Source organism: Equus przewalskii, chromosome 20, assembly GCF_037783145.1.
Source record: "Equus przewalskii isolate Varuska chromosome 20, EquPr2, whole genome shotgun sequence".
Taxonomy (NCBI): domain Eukaryota; kingdom Metazoa; phylum Chordata; class Mammalia; order Perissodactyla; family Equidae; genus Equus; species Equus przewalskii.
Genome location: NC_091850.1, coordinates 44,284,970 through 44,296,230, shown reverse-complemented (window position 1 = coordinate 44,296,230; position 11,261 = coordinate 44,284,970). Strand labels below are relative to the sequence as shown.

Below are 11,261 nucleotides of genomic sequence, written 5' to 3'. Positions count from 1 at the left end.
TCTAAAAGATGAAGTGATGCAAGTGTTTTATATTTGGAAAGGTCTCCCGACTCCTGGAACAATTAATAAAAAATGCCCACATTTTATACAACAAGGATAAAGAGATCATCTTAAAAGTTCTCTGATAAAAAATAAGTAATACACACAAGATATAAAAATAAAATTGAAGACAAATTTTAAGCTAGAATTCTTAACCAGAGTGTCAAATAAAACAATTTTCAAACACACATGAACTCAGAAAATTTATCTTCTGTACAACCTTTCTTAGATGTTGGGTCAGGATGCACTTCAGCAGTGTAAACCAAGAAAGACAACATGGGATCCAGAAAACACTCATCTAACCCAGAAAAGTAGTGAAGAACAGTCTCAGGATTATTGTTCTCTCATTCTGCTGCAGAGCTGTCAGTCCAGACTGAAGTACATGAATGAAAGGTAATTAGAAACTCTAGGGTGGAAGACAGTTTCAAGATACTTGTGGTCTAACTATGAGATAACAAGTACAAGTTAGAATAAAAAGTCAGATTCCGTGTGACAGATTTTATGTACTTAGTAGAAAAGCAGGACACATTAGAAATATAGTAAGGATGGTATATGTTTTGCACTTCACAAAAAAAAGAAAGGCAACCAGAACACCAGGAAAATTAGAAAAAAAAAAAAAACCTTGTACAAGAAAGGAATGAACCAAATATAAAGTAGGCCAAAATGTTGCATGATTTTGAGCAATTGCAAAGAATAAGAAACGGAATCTGTTTTGACATTCTTTCATCGGCCCATAGATTGTAGTATTACAACTACTATCCTACTACTTGATGATACAGTGAGAAATAATTATGTAGGCAAGTAATGTAAATATTGATTTTCAATTTTTAGAAGCAATGGAATGCTTGCTAATGGTTATGAAACAGAAAGTAAATCATGCATCTTGACCATGTGAAAGTACAGCTGAGAGAAATGGAAAGGTAGAAAAAGGGACAGAGAAGGAGGAATGAATGGTACTTACCAACACCCTCACTTTATAAAGTGGAGAGTTGAGAGGGACTATCTGTAGTTATCCAACAGGATTTATGAGACATATATATCCTAAATACACAGGTAGTATGTATCTGTATGAATGTGTGTATGCTTGTATGTATGTATGTATTATGTATATGCGTGTCACTCCGAGTGTGTAATTATGTGTAATTATTTGGGGAGGATGAAAGAAGAGGATGGCAAAAGTCACCTAATATTCACCAAACATTGTGGAAAAAAACCCAGGTAGTTCCTGAAATTAGGATGCCAATCCTAAGAATAAGCATATTATTTAAAGAGCTAAAAACAGAAATAGTGGGACTGGAGGATAAGAAATGATGAGGCAATATGACACTATTTTTTTATGTTAACCTTACAGATATTTGACTGTTCTTTGAAAAGTACAAGTGCATGACAATGAGTGGTTGACCTGAAGCTGCGTGGCGTGGGGAGGGCAAAGAACCTGGAAGCAGACTGCCACAGTCTCAGCCCAGCTTCATCTTTCACTGGGTGCAGGCAATCTCAGCAACGTGTCTGAATCTCGGTGTCCCTATCTGTTTGAGAATCAAAGGAGGGAAGTCTCTCGCACATGGCAGATTCCCAATAAATAGGAGATTCTAGCTCTTCGTGTCCCTCACAGCCTGGAACCTTCTTAAGAATGACACATATGACTCTTAAAATAAGAAGCTGGAAGAAGAGATTATTAATTACATTGGAACAGAAAAAAATAAAATGAAACGAAACATCTCAGAAACAAATTTAAAATAAATGGATATGAACAGCTGTCAGCTTTAGCCAGCCTATAATTGAAAAGGTCATTTTAATTATGCATGTATTATTTTGTGTAATAAAGAAGAGAATGAGGTAACATAGACATTTAATTAGTTTGTCAGCCACTCCTCCCCCAAATTACTAGAGGATGTTTGCTTTTTTGTTTTGGTATTAATGTTTTCTATTTAGATTTTATGTAGGCACACATTGATACTGCAATATATATGTTCACGCACACACCTAGGAACTCTTAGTACATTACCTGTATGCTTAGTTTTTCTCATTAGTAAAAGGAGATTATTCAATATATGGTGCTGACTAATTTTTTGGAAGGGATAGAATTTACCTCCTCATCTCAGACTGTAAACTGAATAAAATAAATTCATAATGAATCAAAGTGCAAAACATAAAGGATTAAACCATTTTAAAAAACACATAGTAAGTAGTACCAATCTTAGAAAATGAAACACCTTCTAGACATAAAGGAAAATAAGAAATTGCAAAGCACAGGATCAATTCATTTTTCTATATGAAAATTTATGATATCTGATGTCACAAAGACAAAATGAAAAGGCAAAACACAAACCAAGAAAAATATTGGCATGGGGTTTCTGCAAACCAACGAGCTAACAATAGGAAATATGTGTAAAGGAAATCATAGATTTTTTTTTAAATAATCGAAAGATGTGAAAAACGTTCAAGTTTGTAAACAAAGAGCTGCAAATTAAAACAATGAAATACTGCTTTTTTCTCATCAAATTGCAAAGTTAAAAAAATAACAGTAAATCCGAGCATAGATGAGGAGAAAAGGACACACTTGAACACTAAACTTGTGCTGAGTTTGGCAGGGTCAGCCCCAAAAGCAAGCCAACTAGCGGCCTTGGAAGCCTTGCTACCAGCAGGCAACCCAGACTCAGTTATGTTACTTACGGTACACAAGGCAACAAGGCCCTGGACAGGTCTCCTAGGGGAGGAGGTCAGTTTTACAAGAGCTCTGAAATGTTTATCACCTTTGAGTTAAGATCCTCTTTTAGGAATGGATAATCTGATGTTCAAAGATGTGTGTGAGAGTACGAGGATATTCATCATAACGTAGTTTACATTAGCAAAATAATGTGGCAATGTAAATGTGCAAACATAGGAAATGTTTAAATAAATTGACATATCTATATAATGATACATGACATTAAAAAGTAACTTTTTAATGACTTGGGAAATACTCAATAGAATATTTTTCAAATAAGTGGATTGAATGGAACTCTATTTTCTTAAATATGTGTTAATGTTTGTCTTAGTCAGCTCAAGCTGCTACGACAAAATACCATAGACGGGGGGTTTTAAACAGTATACATTTATTTCTCACAGTTCTGGAGACTGAGAAGTCCAAGATCAAGGTGCTGGCTGATTTGGTTCCTGGTGAGACGGCTTTTCCTGGTTTGTAGACAACTACTTTCTTGCTGTGTCCTCACATGATGGAGAGAGACAGAGAGAGCTCTGGTCTCTGTTCTTCTTTTAAGGACACTAATCCCATCATAGGGACCCCACTCTTATGACCTCATCTAAACCTAGTTACCACCTCCCCACACAAGATCCCACCTCCAAATACCATCGCACTGGGGGTTAGGGCTTCAACATAAGAATTTTGAAGGGACACAAACATTCCATAACAATCTTAAACGTTTGTTATTTACTGAGATAACCTTTTTAATTTTTAAAATTTTATATGTATTAATCTATTTAAGTCTCCAAATCACTCTATGAAATAGATGCTATTAGTGAGCATATATCCAGAATATACATACATACTTACATACACACATACATATACATATATATACATGTTTATATATAAACATGTGTCTAGACATATAAACCCCTTATAAGTACATATACATGTACATACAGGTATAAGTATATATAGAATTATATTATTTGCTTACAATTTTTCCTTCCCTCTCTTGCCTTGTCATGGTTCCCTATCCATGGGAGGAGTATATTCCCTGCCCCATTGACTCTGATTGGCCATGTAAGTAGCTTTAGTTTAGTGAACCACTACTAGATGCTATGCGAGCAGACAGTTTAAAAAAGCTTGTACCTTCTTTGCTTCTGCATTACCAAGAAAGGAATAGGCATTGGGTATTCATTGGGCCCAGAATGAGATGAGTGGTATAGAGCTGAATACACCTACTACCTAGAGTCAAGGCAAGTGAAACTGGCTCAGCCAAGTCAGCTAAATTCCAGGCAAATTATTAATTTGTATATTCAGGGTCAGGAAAAATAAATGTCTGTTGTTGTAGTCTGCTGAGATTTTGTGGGTTTTTGTTAAGCAATATTATTATGTAATAACTAAGTAGTACAATATGCCTAAAGAAAGACTTTAGTGATAATAATGTCTAGGTAGCAGAATTAGGAATGATCTTCATCATCTTCTTTACAGTTGTAGAATGACTTTAAAACTAGTGTGTTTTACTTTGTTTCAATTTTACAACATTTCTTTAGATAAAGCAAATTACTCTCACATTTACATTATTTATTTGTATTTATATACAGAACTGTCTTAAAATCATTTTGATTTGGAACTTTTGATATTACATACTATTCAACATTTATGCAAACTCAATTTTAAAATTCAACTTATTCCATGTCTTAAAATGTCAGTAGTTAAATAATCTCCTGGCTCAAAGAGTTACTTAGACTTTTTGGAAAAGCAAATTGAGGAATCAGTGAATTAGTATTCTACCTTATCGGGGATATACAAATTTCTTCAAAATGTCAAAAGAGTGGTATAATAAGTTGCTCGTGGAGATTCGATTGTGTAGAGCCACAATCTTATAGAAAAGGCAGTCTTAGTCTATTTCAGTTGATCTAGAATTCCGAAGGAACTTTAATTTATACAACCACTGGAACATCCCATTTGGATATGTTGGTTGAGCTGTGATAAATCATGGCGACCTTTGAGAACATTGGTGAAGCATTTGATAAAGCGGTTAAGGGGAGAGAGTCCATCAAACAAGATAGTGTTAAGGAACTGGCTATAATTCCAAATTTATTCTTCATCGCGCTTCTCAGTTACTGCCCCAAAGTCCCTTGAGCAGGGAAAGCCAAGGTGGTGAAGAGTTAGCTTCCTCTCTGCCATTTAGACTTCCCTTAAGCTGCTTGCTCTCCTGGGTGTCTTGGACCTAAGAGTAAAATATAGGCTGGTCCCAAGAGGTAGACGTATAAAAACATAAAACCCATTCTTATAGTACTACAGTTAATTTTTTCCATGTTGATCTCTCCAACTGAACTTTAAGAACTACTAAATGGTAACTGCCTTAGGTAAAAAGAGAATTAAAAACCCCGAATCTTTTGAACAGTTTAAATGTTCATGTTAATATCCAAATTTCCCTATTGTCATGCTTTTCTACTGCCTTCTTTCATTACAAATAACATTGGGCCTAAATAATGTACAGAAGTCAAAATTCTATAATGCTTTCCCTGCTTTTGCTCTCCTGGACTCGATAGTCGCCTCTTAGAGGCTGCTTGAAGTAGACAATAATGTGAATTACAGAAGACACAGTGGATGGCAAGAGCATCTTGTTGCTCATCAAAAGATCTCTTCAATGCCTTTTCCTGAAATAGAAGTAGTTAAACTGCAGATTGCTGCGTGAATATTTGGGGACACTGAGAGAGTATCACTTTTCGACCAAAGAATCCAAGTGTGTATTCACCTTATTGATCTCAGGAAATCCACTGACAATTTAGAAATTATTAAAAGAAATATAGACTTTCATTAATTTCCTCATTGGAATTATTTCTTCTTTGGATATCCCTTTTTTTCCTTCATTTCTCATTCAATTTTTATTTTTGCTTTTTTCTGACTTTCTTTAAAAAGTCCCAATACCAAGTTTCTCTTAAAAACTCACATATTGAAAGCAAAAAAAAAAAGGAAGAAAGAGAGGGAGGGAGGAAAGAAAGGTGGAAGGAAGGAAATTTTTCTATTATCTACCCATATTTACCTCAACACCTAAAACATTACTTGGATCATGAATCCCGATTGATCCCCATATTCGGATTTGTGAGGCTAAAACCTGTGTTCTGTGGAGAGAAGAGAGTTATAAGTTGCTCCATAAACCTCCCTTAGCAGTATCCCCCTTACTCTTGTTGGGCATATGGTTGGTATGAGAGCTGAATATTTTGGCAACCTCAGGCATCTTTTTGTAAATTATGCTCACTTTGCCACTTATTCAGATGCTCCTATGACCTCTTTGTGGAACTAGCAGTTTGTGAACAGAAGCAGTTTAATGTAGGCTGATGCTTTTGGAACCAAAGGAGCAGTCCCTGCAGCGCCAGTGTGCTGGTAAATATTTAATAATCAGCTCTCCGTTTACAAAGTCCTGCTTGCGGTGTTTGCCAATTTCCAAGGTATAAATAGCCCCACCATGGCCAATTGTAAGCTACTAACATTACGTCATTGAACTCTGAGTTGGGGAGAGATGCACATAGCAAGCACTCACAAGCAGGTATGAAGCAGCTCCAACATCTTTCAGGACTTATTGGTTGGATTTGTTAATCCTTCAAGCACTTGTGGATGCCCTGAATCAGCCAACTCAAGTTCCCCTTCTAGTATCCACTCTCTCAACATCCTCCTGGTGCCACCTATCCTGTCCTTATCTCTGCCTACCTTTGCCTCCTACTTCTTAGAGAAAGCATTGTGGTGATGTGAAAATATTCCATCAAATTCCTGCCCCTGCACATACAATTTCCCATCTCTGCATCCACCCTCACAGTGTATCTTCCATCCTCTGAGGAAGAGGTGGTCCTTCCTTTGAGTTTACTCCTGTATTCGGGAGCCTATCTCATCAATTCCCTTTACAGTTATTCCTACTCTCCTGGAGTTTTAATCCCTTTTCTATTCCTTTCTCTCTCCTAAGCATACAAATATGCTTAAGGCTTGCTCTTGACTATGGTTCAAGAAAATCTCACTTTCTTCTTTGTTCTGCCCTCAATGTTTTTTCATTCTTAGTTAAGCTTCTTGAGGGAGTATTGTCATAGGCAAAAATCTAAGATGGCTCCCCAGATGCCCAACTTTTGGTGTACATACCCTGTATAATGCCCAGGATTTGTGATGTGATGGATTTCACTCCCATGGTTAGTCATTTCATATGGCATAGTTGACTTTCCAAATGGGAGATTATCCAGGTGGTCCTGAGTCCTTTAAATATGGCTCTATACTATCTTACACCATACACAAAAATTAACTAAAAAAGGATTAAAGACTTGAATGTAAGACCTGAACCTATAAAATTTCTAGAAGAAAACACAGGCAGTAAGCCTCTTGACATTGGTTTCAGCTACGTTTTTGTGGATCTGACTCCAAAGGCAATGGAAACAAAAGCCAAAATAAACAAATGGTACTACATCAAATGAAAAAGAAAAAGTTTCTGCACAGCAAAGGAAACCATCATCAAAATGAAAAGGCAACCTACTAAATGGGAGAAGATATTTGCAAGTCATATATGCAACAAAGGGCTAATATCCAAAATGTATAAAGAACTCATGCAACTCAACACGAAAAAACAAATAGTTCAATTAAAAAATGGGCAGAGGAATTAAAAACATTTTTCCAAAATCAACATGTAGATGGCCAACAGAGACATGAAAGAATGTTCAACATTACTACTTGTTAAGGAAATGCAAATCAAAATCATAATGAGATACCACCTAACATTTGTTAGAATGGCTATTATGAAAAAAACAAGAGATAACAAGTGTTGGTGAGAATGTGGAGAAAAGGCAACCCTTATGCACTGTTGATGGGAATGCAAATTGGTGCAGCCATTATGGAAAATAGTATGGAGAATCCTAGAAAATTAAAAACAGAACTACCACATGATCCAGCAACTCCACTTTGGATATTTATCCCAAGAAAATAAAAACACTAATTCGAAAAGATATATGCACCTCTACGTTCATTGAAGAGGAATTTACAATAGCCAAGATACAGAAACCATCTAAGTGCCCAGCAGTAGATGAATGGATAAAGAAGACATGAGATATATACAAAGTGGAATACTGCTCAGTGATAAAAAGGATGAAATCTTACCATTTGTGACAACATGGGTGGACCTTAAGGATATTATGCTAAGTGAAATAAGTCAGATGAAGAAAGATAAATATTGTATGATTTCACTCATATGTGGAATCTAAAATTAAAAATGAACAAAGAAAATGAAAAAAAACAAACTCATAGTTACAGAGAATAGATTGGTAGTAATCAGAGAGAAACAGACTTGGGGGAGTGAGCAAAATGGGTGAAGGAAAGGAGGTCAATTGTATGGTGATGGATAGTAACTAGACTTTTGACAGTGATTACTTTGTCATACATAGAGATGCCAAACTATAATGTCCACCTGAAATTTATAGAATGTTATGTATCAGTTTTACCTCAATAAAAACAAATATGATATCTAGAGATCAGAGACAAAGAAGTCAGTGATCTGAAGCATGAGAAGGATTTGATACATCACTATTGTCTTGAAGATGGAAGGGGCCATGTGGCAGCCCCTAGGACCTGAGATCAGTCTCCGGCAAACAGCCAGCAAGGAAACAGGGACCTCAATCCTGCAACTACAGGAACTGGATTCTGCCTTAATAAGAATGAAATTGAAAGTGGATGTTTCCTCAGAGCCCCCAGACAAGATCTCACCCTGGCAGACATGTTGATTTTTGCCACAATGAACACAGAAGTTTTCTTTATATCGCAGAAGGTCTTTATGGATGCCCAAGGAGCCAATCATTTAAAATGTTATGACATATGAGTGAAGCAAATTCAATTAAGTTTTGTATGAATGTTCTCTCGTTATATACATGGTATGATTTATTGCTATCTTCCTACATTGTTTTAATGTATAAACATAGAGACTTACATGCCTCCATTTGGATCTGCCAATAGGCAGTCCCAGCATTGGGCTCAGCACCGTTCAGAAAGTGGAATCTTCGCAGAAGGAGTTTACAGTCTAGTTGGAAAAAATAGCATATGTACCCAAATAACTATCATACAAGGAGAAAAGGATGTGTCATTGAAAACAGAAATAAATTTCTATAATTTCAGATATAAATTTCAGAAAAAGGAGTAATTATTTCTTGCTGGAATAACACAGAAGGTTTTATAAACAAGGTGGTACAAAATACTCAGTCTAATGTGCAAATTGAGCTAAACAGTATTTTCCATCACTTTAGTAGAAAGCCACGATATCACCGTCTGTTTCTAGAAATGTTCTCTCACAGAGCACTCTGGATACAATTCAATTCAGAAAACACTTCTTTGGAAATTAGTTACTATTCTCAACGGAAAATTTCTGGGTTTTTAACCTTATTAAGTTTCTTATGTTAACAAATCATGGCAGAGTAGAGGACTCACTCTTTCCTTGTGGTGGGACCTGAGCCTAGTGGAATGAGGCAATGGCCCATAACAGCCCCTCACACAAGCAAATCCCACGCAGAACAAGCAACTCACTTTTGGAGGTCAGCTGAGGACCCTCACAGAGAAATCCACGTTTTCCCAAACATTTCACCAATCTCCGCCAGGAAATAAACTCTCTGGAAATTTTCCTCCCAATTGCTCATTCTTGAGAGGGAAACAAAATACGCCATTATTACTCATTAGCACCTCGCTTCTGGAGAATTTCATGGCCCATCAGCTGTCACTGGAGACTTGAGAAAACAAGATCTCTAGGGAACAGGGCATAGAAGACGGGTGAGTCATTTTGGGGGAGGAGGGAGGAGAGCTCAGGAACAGGTCTGGATCCTGGAACGTAGATGTATACAGAGTATATGTGGGTAGAGACAGTAGGAAGCTTCTCTAGGAGAGAAAAAATTATAGAGTGATATTAGAGAGGTGTTACAGAGGATGCAGGACAGCAGCATCTCCAATCTAAATGGGACCTTCGAAGGTGACCAACAGGGGCTTAGAAAGGTATTGAACTTCCTCCAAGGTCACACAAGAGAGAAATTTGGAAACTTGAGCCAGAATTAGGTCCTTTCTCTCTCTTGCTTCCCTCTGATGGTACTAGGCCTGTCAAAGCAGTGTTTCCTTCTGAGATTGGAAGCTTCTGAATTATGAGAAAGGACTCAGTCTTACCTTATTTTCCCTGGCAGCACTTGGCATGTAGGAGGTGTTAATAGGTGCTTGTTGGGCAGAATTTATTTTTTCTTAATCATGAGCATCCTACTCTTGTTCATGCAGCTCTACAAAACCTGTCCTGCCAATGTTCATACACACACACACACACACACACACACACACACACTCTTTGTCACAGATTCCAGAAGAAATGTTTGGTTCTTGATTCCTTATGCACAAAATCTGACCTTTTTTTTTTACTGACCCTTTCTGCCTTTTTGATCTGCTGGTATACAAGTAATAGAATAAAAGTAATAGAATTACTAATTCCAATAAAAGTAATACAATTTGCATCAGTGGGCCCAAATTTACCTATGCACTAGAATGCAATGAGGAACTTTAAATAAAACTACAGATGCAGGAGCTCAAGCCTAGAGATTCATTTTTTAATTGGTCTGGGATTGGGTTTAGGCGTCAAGATACTTAAAGGGTCCCTAGCTGATTATAGTGTACAGCTAGGATTGAAAAGCACTGATGTAAATTTTATTACTTTTCCATGGAGAAAACCCCACCCAGGACTAATGAAATCAGAATCTCCAGGGATGGAGCCCAGACAGCAGTATTTCTTAGGCTCTCCCATGTGATCGCAATGTGCAGCCAGGGTGGAGAATCTCCTTATCAAAACAACGGTTCTAGGCGAGGAGCACGTACAAGAAACATCCAAGGAGATTTGTAAGAATACAAATCCAAGTAGCACCCTCCACCTAAATCAGGCTTTTTAGTTTGCAAAGCTCCCACTTCTGTCACTGCTGGTGATGGAGAGAGGCATTAATGGGAGCAGACCACGCGTGACTTGCTTTCTTGAACTCCTCACACACAATTAAAGATGGGGCATCCCATTACATGGAGCTGCTGCTGCTGCAGACTGAGGAAAAAGGTCCCCAGAGAGGCTCTGAAAAGGAGACTCTGGAGTGTTGACAAGCAGACTTGGCCAAGATGATGTCTTGCATATGGGTTTACGTGCTTCCAGGTGGGGCTACGCTTAATACTGGTGTCTGGGAGTGACATCATTGCCTAAGATGCAAGAAGGTTTATATCTGCACATAGCAGACCCTCAGAAAGTACTTGTTGAATTAATGAATCTAAAAGAAGCTCCCTGTGGGCCTGAATCTCTGGCCTCAAGGGTGTTTATCTGAGCAAAATGAGTCCTTACGGAATTTGTTAAAAAGAGATTAATGGTAATAAATGGGCCTGGCCAACAGCTCTCCATTATGATAAATCTGAGTCCTGACATTGGACACTCTGCTGCTAGTGACAATTAAGAAAATGTCAGTTTTGAATGTCCACTCTATCCTGTACCTGTCAATCCACTTAC

The 11,261-nt window shown here is 37.4% G+C and overlaps 1 long non-coding RNA gene across 1 annotated transcript; it reads right to left on the bottom strand.

The window, feature by feature from the left end:
* Nucleotides 1–4,833: 4,833 nt before the first annotated feature.
* LOC139077893 (uncharacterized) lies at nucleotides 4,834–8,910 on the bottom strand. The gene is made up of 3 exons (XR_011530519.1): nucleotides 8,691–8,910; nucleotides 5,781–5,859; nucleotides 4,834–4,961 (listed from the first exon to the last, which is right to left on the bottom strand). It is a non-coding gene; the product is annotated as an uncharacterized lncRNA (long non-coding RNA).
* Nucleotides 8,911–11,261: the final 2,351 nt, after the last annotated feature.